Source organism: Trachypithecus francoisi, unplaced genomic scaffold, assembly GCF_009764315.1.
Source record: "Trachypithecus francoisi isolate TF-2019V2 unplaced genomic scaffold, Tfra_2.0 Lachesis_group21, whole genome shotgun sequence".
NCBI lineage: Eukaryota > Metazoa > Chordata > Mammalia > Primates > Cercopithecidae > Trachypithecus > Trachypithecus francoisi.
Genome location: NW_022681467.1, coordinates 2,336,582 through 2,345,284, shown reverse-complemented (window position 1 = coordinate 2,345,284; position 8,703 = coordinate 2,336,582). Strand labels below are relative to the sequence as shown.

The window sequence follows — 8,703 nt, the reverse complement described above, 5'->3', positions numbered from 1 at the left end:
TGCACTGTAAATATTTTTCTCATTGTTGGTTATATTCAAATGTACTCTCATTTTCAAAGCAACCTGTATAAAATTATTAAAATTATACATAGCTTGAAATAATACGTTGAATATAATTGTCATGTGATACATTTATATTCAATAATTAAAAGCACATGACAATGCTTGTACCTGATCTTAATATTACTTAACCTTAGAAATATAGAATAAATGATAGGAATAATATGGGAGACAAAAGACTGTGAGAAGCCACGTGTTGTATATCTTTATTGTTTTTATTAAACTTTTTTCCCCACTGCACTTACAACTAAATTTGTCACAGACCATGGTAACTTTTTTTTTTTATTATAGTTTAAGTTCTAGGGTACATGTGCATAACGTGCAGGTTTGTTACATATGTATACTTGTGCCATGTTGGTGTGCTGCACCCATCAACTCGTCAGCACCCATCAGTTCATCCTTTATATTGTAATCTTACTGTAGGTACATTCTCTTAAAAGCGTAAATAAAATACATGATCAAAGTCAAACATATGTGCAAGGAAAATATAGAAAATTTAAGTTATAAAAAGCTACTGTTGGTCGCCAGCAGCCGGCAGGCTGGCAGCCCTAACACAGGCAGGGCTGAGAGTGCAGTCACCCAGGTCTGCAGCTGCAGCAGGCTGAGGCCAGTGGAGATGACTCCGATGAGCCCACTTCAGGTCGGGGCTGAGTGTGGGCGCATGGTTCTTGGCATTGTGTGGTCACAGTCCTGGCCAGCCACCGTCCTCTGTGTGTGTAGGTGTCTGTGGGCCCCAGAGCCCTGCACTGCCCTCCCCAAGGCCGCAAAGAGGCCTTCTGCCTGGGACAGTATCAAGGCTGCAGAGATTTCCTCCAAAGCCACACCTTGATTGGAAGGGGAGAGTTGGAGGACTCTGAGTGGTAGTCATGGGGAGATGGCAGAGTTGCCACTGTCACTTTGCAGTGCCTATAGGACTTAGAGAGCCTGGAGCCTCAGTCCCTGTATCTGGGACACAGTTCATTCCCCCCTTCCCTAACTCTGGAGTAAAATCTTGAGGGTGGTCATCTGGGGAAGCCACCTTGTCCCTTCAGCCATGGATACAGAAATAGTGCCATCGTTCAAGGAGACTCCAGCTGGATCGAGCTGTCACCTCAGTAACCTGTTGAGCAGCCGGAAGCTGATGGCTCTGGGGGTCTTGCTTGCTGGCTCCTGGTCATACATCTTCTGGTCAATGTGAGGCTGCTGTGCCTTCTCTCTGCATTGCTAGTGGTGCTGGGAGGATGGCTGGGCTCCAGCATCTCTGGAGTGGCTTCAGATCCACTGCTCCTAGAAGGCTTCATCCCATTGGCCACCTGTCCTCTATGTCCTAAGGCAGAAAGACAGCTGGAACAGGAAATCAACTGCACCATCCAGATGTGATTATTTGAGATTTTGTGCTATTCTGGTACCGTTCTGTGAGCCAGGAGCCAGCCTTTGAGGAGGAAATGGAGGCAGCAATGAAAGGGTTGGTCCAGGGGCTTCGGAGGAGGATGAGCATGATCGACCATCATGCTCTTGCCCAGAGTGTTCTGATTCTCTGCCGTTGTCACCTGCAGAGCTACGTTCAGCCACGGAGGCCATTACAGGGAAGAATGGTCCAGTGGAGCCTTCCCACCTCTGGGAGGCTTACTGCCGGGCTACTGCCCCACATCCTGCTGTGCACAGCTCCAGTGCTGAAGTCACCTATACACGTGGCGTTGTGAATTTGTTGCTTCAAGGGCTGGTGCCCAAATCACACTTAAAAACTCGTACCGGATGCCATGCCGTGGTCACACTCATCCCATGCAGTGTAATCTTCCCACTGATCAGCAGGCTGTCAGATCCTCTCTGGATCCACCTTGTACTCATGGGCATCTTTTCCAAGGCCAGAGATCCAGCACCCTGCCCAGCCAGTGCCCCTGAACAGCCCTCAGTGCCCACATCTCTGCCACTGATTGCTGAGGTACAGCAGCTTCCAGAAGAGAGAACTCCTTCTCTAATAGCAGCCTCAGGGTTCCTAAGTTAACAGTGAATCAGAGAGTCCTCCAGGCCCCTCCTCAGAGGTTGAAGAAGGCCACACAAGCTGTAGGGGGAGATTTGGGTGGGATGTCTGAAGAAAGAAAAGTAGGAAACAACTCATCACATTTCCTACAGCCAAATATTTGAGGCCCCCTGTTCTTATGTGAAGACTCAGAGCTGGAGGCTCCGCTGTCTGAACTAGGCTTAGAAACCATCATGCTCGTGACTCCAGGCCACTTTCTCTCTGTCAGGATTCAGGATGCCCTGTGTGCCCTAGAGGGTTCCCAGGCTCTGGAACCCAAAGATGGTGAGGGAAGGAGAGAGGCTGAAGGAGAAGAGGCTGAGGAGGGTCCAGGGACAGAAACAGAGACAGGCCTGCCTGTCTCCACACTGAACTTCTGCCCAGAGATCCATATTGACACAGCAGACAAGGAGATAGAACAAGGAGATGTTACCACCTCCGTTACAGCTTTGCTGGAGGAGCCGGAGAAGACCTGCTCCTCACTGCCCTCATGCTTAGAAAAGGATCTCGTCAATGATGTGAGCTACCTTGATCCTAGTCTGCCACCAATTGTGCTTTCCTCCTCTCCACCTGGTCCTCTCAGCTCAGCCACCTTCAGCTTTGAGCCCCTAAGCAGTCCATATGGCCCAGTTGTCATCCAGAACCTTCATATCACTGGCACCATTACAGCCCGAGAGCACAGTGGCACCGGATTCCACCCATGCACACTATGTACTGTGAAATATGAGACAGCCCTTGATGGTGACAACAGCAGCAGCCTGCAGCAGCTGGCCTGCCACACTGTGAATCATCGCTATTGGGTTCTTGAATCTGCAGGTCATCAGGAGAAGAAACCGGATCTATGAAAGTTCATAAAAAATGTGAAGGATCCTAAAAAGCTCTTTCCAGATCTTCCATTTGGAAACATGGACAGTGACAGAGTAGAAGCCCGTAAGAGCCTCCTAGAATAATTCCTAAAGCCACTCTGTGCCATTCTAGAGATCACTGACAGTGAGGAGGTGCAGGAGTTCCTTGCTCTGAACACAGATGCTCGTATTTCCTTTGCCAGGAAACAATTTACGGTCTCTAGAATAGAAAAAATGATGGTGAATATCATTGTGGACACCCTGAAGACAGTGTTTCCTTTCTCTGAATCGCAGAGCCTCACAGAGGAGCTGAGTGAGGCCGAGACTGAAAGCAAGTCCCATACAGAAGGCAAGAAGGCTAGCAAGTCCAGGCTGTGGTTCTCATCCAGTAAAATTTCTCCAGCAGTAAGAGAAGAGAAAGAGAGAGAGAGAGAGGAAGAGGAAGGAAGGAAGGAAGGAAGGAAGGAAGGAAGGAAGGAAGGAAGGGATTTATTATGAGAAAAGAGCTCCTGTGGTTATGAAGGATGACAATCTCAGTATTTGCAGGGTGATTTGAAATGTTGGAGGCACACACAGAAGAACCAATGGTTTAGTTCTTGTTTGAGTCCAGAAATTGAGAACCAGGAGAGCTGATGGGGCAATTCCAGTTTAACAGCCAGCAGGATGAAGACCCAGGAGGAGCCGATATGCCAGTTTCAGTATGAAGGTAGGAAAAACTCTCCCTTACTTGGAGGAGGTTCTGCCTTTTTGTTCTATTTAGCTCTTCAGCTGATTGGATGAAGCCCACTCACATTAGTGAGGGCTAGCTGCTTCCTGGTCATCCTCCCTTATCTGTAGTTCTGCATTTTCATTAACATGTGGTCAAGCATGATTCAAATATGTCAAACAGGAAATTTCAGAAGTAAACAATTCATAAGTTTTAAATTACATGCCATTTGGAGTAGCATGATGCAGTCTCACAGCATTCCACACTGTCCCTGGTAGGATGTGAATCACCCCTTTGCCCAACAGATCCATTCTGTATACACCACCCACCCATTAGTCACTTAGTAGCTGCTTGGTTCTCAGCTTGACTGTTGCAGTATAGCAAGGCAGCGGCAGTGTTGGTGTTCAAGGACCCCTTATTGTACTTTGTAATGGCCCCGAAGTGTAATAGTGGTGATGCTGGTAATCTGAATATGCCAAAAGTAAAGTGCGTCCTCTAAGTGAAAAAGTGAAAGTCCTCAACAAGGAAAAATATTGTGTGTTGAGGTTGCTAAATTCACAGTAAAAGTGAATTTTCTGTCCATGAAATTGTGAAGAAGAAAATAAATTCAGGCTGTTTTTGTTGTCGTATCTCAAAATGCAAAAGTTATAGCCACGGTGTGTGATAAGTGCTTGGTTAAGATGGAAAAGGCTTTACATTTGTGGGTGGAAGAGATGAACAGAAATATGTCCTGATTGACAGCCGTCAGATTCAGAACTATTTGTGGTTGCAGGCATACACTGAAGATTTTTGAAGCTATCTCCCTTCCAAGGATAAGAAGAAACTACTGTACTCAGTGTACCAATGCACATGTTTATCTCATCCAAAACACCCTCACAGAGAGACCCAGAATAATAATAAATAGCGGAGTACCTAGAGGAGCAGTTACAAACAAAATTTACAATCACCTGTAGTTAGAGTCCTAATTTCCTAATTAAAATTGCTCTTTATTTAATTTAGTCAGTATTTTGACTGAAATCCTTGTAAACAGTATAGTAAAAATTTTGGTATTTGCATATAACACTGTCAAAAATTTAGAAATTCCATTTTTAATGTATGCAGTGACTTAAAATTTAGAGTATATTTTCATATTTTTTATTCCGTTGGATCCTAACAACTTTATTTTATGGTATATGCTCTTATTTTTATTTTTCCAAGTGACTATCTATATAATTAAATTCTACTTTGATTGTTAAAAAGGATGACATTTTTGTTATGTTAATTTTATTTAAATTATATGTATGAATTTATTTTCTACGTATTCCATACTGAAAACTACTTTATAGAAGCTTTTTGATATATGCTGATAATGTTTATAACTAGAATCTAGTGGTTTCCTTTGCAGCATTTGCTGACTGAATAAATGCATATCACTATTGGTTGTATGCTGGTCTGTGGCACTCCTATTTGATACTATATCCAGATGAATACAGGTACAAAATGATAAATGAGTCATTCATGAATAGATGCCATTAAATTACAAATGAGTGCAGGGTATAGAGCTTGTGTTTGATATCACAGTTGATCTCGTAGTACTAATCACCAAAATTTTATAATTAACCTTTCTAAGTGTTTTAACAATTTCTGAATTTATCATTTAAAATGGTACATGATTAGTAAAAGGACAAAATATTCTGTGATCATCAGAAGCTCATATGTATATTATCCTTAAGACATAGATTTTCAAGATAACTATTTTAGTATCTACATAAAGAAATTATCTAAACATCAGTGGTACTCTAAGACTCATACCATAGCCACTTGGATTGGAAGTGGTTATCATGAAAGAAAAGGGCATGGACTTTCTAATCAAATAGTCTAGAATATTCTTTTAAGCTTTAGCACTTACGAGTGATATAACCTCAAGCAATTTACCTCCTAATGTTTAGATAGGTAGGTGATAGACAGGTACACATCTAATGCGGAGTTTGGCGTGTAATAATTGGTAAATTAATATATATTTATTCTTTCCCATAAATTTTACATCTTATTGGATTAAATGTGTGTATTACCCATTGATTGAAAAACACAGAGTGAAGGCCAGAGAGGGAGAGAGATAGAGAACAAGAGGGAGCACAAAAGAGTGTGGAGAAAACCTAAACATCTGCATGTAAATGCTGCTTCCACTTTTGTTATGATTAAGTTAAAAATACATTATTACTGTTGATTAATATATTCAGAAATAAGCTTTAAAAACTTATTTCTTTTACTTAAAATTTACTAATTTCTTTTACTTAAAGTTTACTTATTTCTTTAACTTAAAGTTAAACCATTACTATTTATAATTCAAATAACAATAGTTTACTTTCCATTTTCTTCAAACTTGTATTAACGATTATATGCCTGGTCAAGATTAATATACTGGTCAAGATTAAACTGTGGTGACATAAACACTGGGGATCAATGGAGCCATCCCTTCTTTTCTTGTATGCTTTCTCCCCTAATTTATTCCTTTTTCTAGTAAGGCACAGGTAACATCTTATATTCATACTTTGACATTAAAGTTTATATCAAAAATTTGCCTTATCAAACCTAACGGTGAAAGATCTGCCACAACATAACAGCACAATACTTGCTTATTCAATTCAATCATTTCTATAATCAAATTCAAATTATATTTCATCTTAAGTTTTCAACTTGTTACTTGAGTACCATAAAACAAGTTGGATTATGATCATTATCATATCCACCATATTCTGAAGACATACGAGATGACTGCTAATCAACTATGAAAAATTTCTGAGTATAAGACTAGCAATAGGAACAGGCAAGGGGCAAATACAATTCTGGAGAGGGAAACAGTGTAACCCACATGACTGATGTTTCTCCACTTAGCTTATTTTTAATAGCACAAACATGGCCAATTTTTATTTACTTTGATAGGCTTTAACGCATGTACATTTGAAATATTTTAATAGTCTTGATATTTTGTTTTTCAGAAGAGAATATAAAAAATTTATATTAATGTCACCTTATGCCTTTTCTGACTTTTTAAAAGAGATGCAAAATGTATTCTGATCCATATTAAAATGTTTGTTTTGTAACGACAAGCCCTATGACATTATGTCTTACAATATTACGTGTGCTAATCTCCTGAGACCTCTTGCTTTAATAAATTGTCAACCAACTGGGAGGAGATTTTGATTCTTGAAATTCAAAAATCCCGCTTCAAAGCAAAGTGCTGTCATAATGGGTAGCTTAATTCAAATTAACTAAAATCAAAAGTCAGAGTTTTCTGAAAGCAAAACAGAATCCGAGCAACTTTTGTCATGTCAGCACTCTGTTGTGGTGAGTTCCTGCAGTTTCATGTTGCCTTGGCATCCATTTTGAATGGCAGTTTCACTTTCTCATAGCAGAAGCAGAGTCCAGTTATCCATGACACAGTTTCTAGATCTACATCCCACCGACATCAAACTGGTGGGCAGAGACAAGAACTTAGAAGCGTTTTCTGACTAATATATTTGGCTCCCCGCTTTCTTGCCACTTTTTTAAAATGGAAAATTTAGGCATTTGTCCTTGAACTTGAAGTCACCCACACTCTATTCCCTTATATATACCACTAGTTGCCACTCACTCTCTCTCTCTCTCTCTTTTGCCTTGACTCTTCATTCCTGTCTTGGATGACCCAGGGACAGAGGTCTGCCCTCATTATGATCTCCCCGCCCAGGTTCAAGTAGAAATCTTTGAACTAGTTTCTTGTTGTGGTGGTATATGGAATATGTGCCTTTCATTTGGAAAACTAGGGGCTGCTCCAGGCCAGGATTTCCCTGGAACACCAGGGGAAACACAAGGTCAGGATCTTAGCACCAGAGTGATGGTCAGACAGGCATAAAACTGGACATGGTCACACAAGAACCACACACAAGGACCTCTGACAATATAAACAAGTTTCCTGTGTGAGGACCCGTATCCCCTTTCCCAGGTCTCAGACAACTAAGCCTAAGGCCATCTGCCAGGCAGAAGAAGTATCTCATGGCAGGCACACTGTAAACACTCACATCCAGCTCCCCTTCATTTCATGTTAAGACAGGGTTGCTAGGGTGACTAGCCACTGTGGCAGCTACTGGAATCCCAATTTAGCTAGGCACTCTCAAAGCATCTATAAAGCCTAATTCTTTTTACTCTTATTAATGTTTGTACAATATCAAGTTAACATAAACGTTCTCTTACACATGTGCCTTTCATGTTATAATTCTTATAGAATGAAAGCCTCTCTAAAGCCATTTTAAGAATTTAAGTAACATTTACAAGCGCAATTACCTTAAAGATCTGAGAATGGCATCTCCAGCTAATGCTGTTACTCCTTAGTGGTATTTGCCTAAGTGAAGTGAGAAATAAGAAGGAATGTAGAGTTGTTGGCAGGGTGCTTTTATGAACTTAATATGTGAACTGAATCAAGTCATAAGGTCTGTGTCCAAAAAACCCTTTTTGATGTCTGACAACTCAATGGCCAAGTAAATATAAATATTTTTGTCTTGAATGCTTTCTTGAGGAAATGTTTATTAGCTTGCATATTGATGATGGTTAAGCTGTTGCATGTAAAGTATTTATTTTAAATCATAAACACTATTGCTATATTTACTTTTCATTTATTTAGAGGCAAACATATTATATTCCAGGATGATATGTTAACTTTGAACTATAAATCTGAAATTTGAAATATTGTCCACTAAGATTAACTTTTATAAATTTAATAGTATTGCCTTTTCTTCTGGTGGAAAAACTATGTGATAATCACCTAATTATCACTAAATAATTACAGAAAGGTTTATACATATATAGTTTTAAGTAGGAAAGGAAGCAAACATAATTATTCAGAAACTACTTTCAAATAGTTTATAATTTATCATCCCTCTCTAGGTAATATTGCAGTTTATATTTACCAGCAAAGAGTTATTTATTTAAGAATATGTAATAATATAAATTTAATTTATAAATGGTAAATACAAATTACTGCATATAAATTTTGGTGTCAGGAGGAAATGCAGATGGTAGTACTGTATAGTAAATAACTTTTAAAAAACTGCTCTTTTTAGAAAAAATAAAAGTAGTCT

The 8,703-nt window shown here is 40.0% G+C and overlaps 1 pseudogene; it reads left to right on the top strand.

Moving 5' to 3' along the window:
* Positions 1–1,066: 1,066 nt before the first annotated feature.
* LOC117068219 lies at positions 1,067–3,342 on the top strand (annotated as a pseudogene).
* Positions 3,343–8,703: the final 5,361 nt, after the last annotated feature.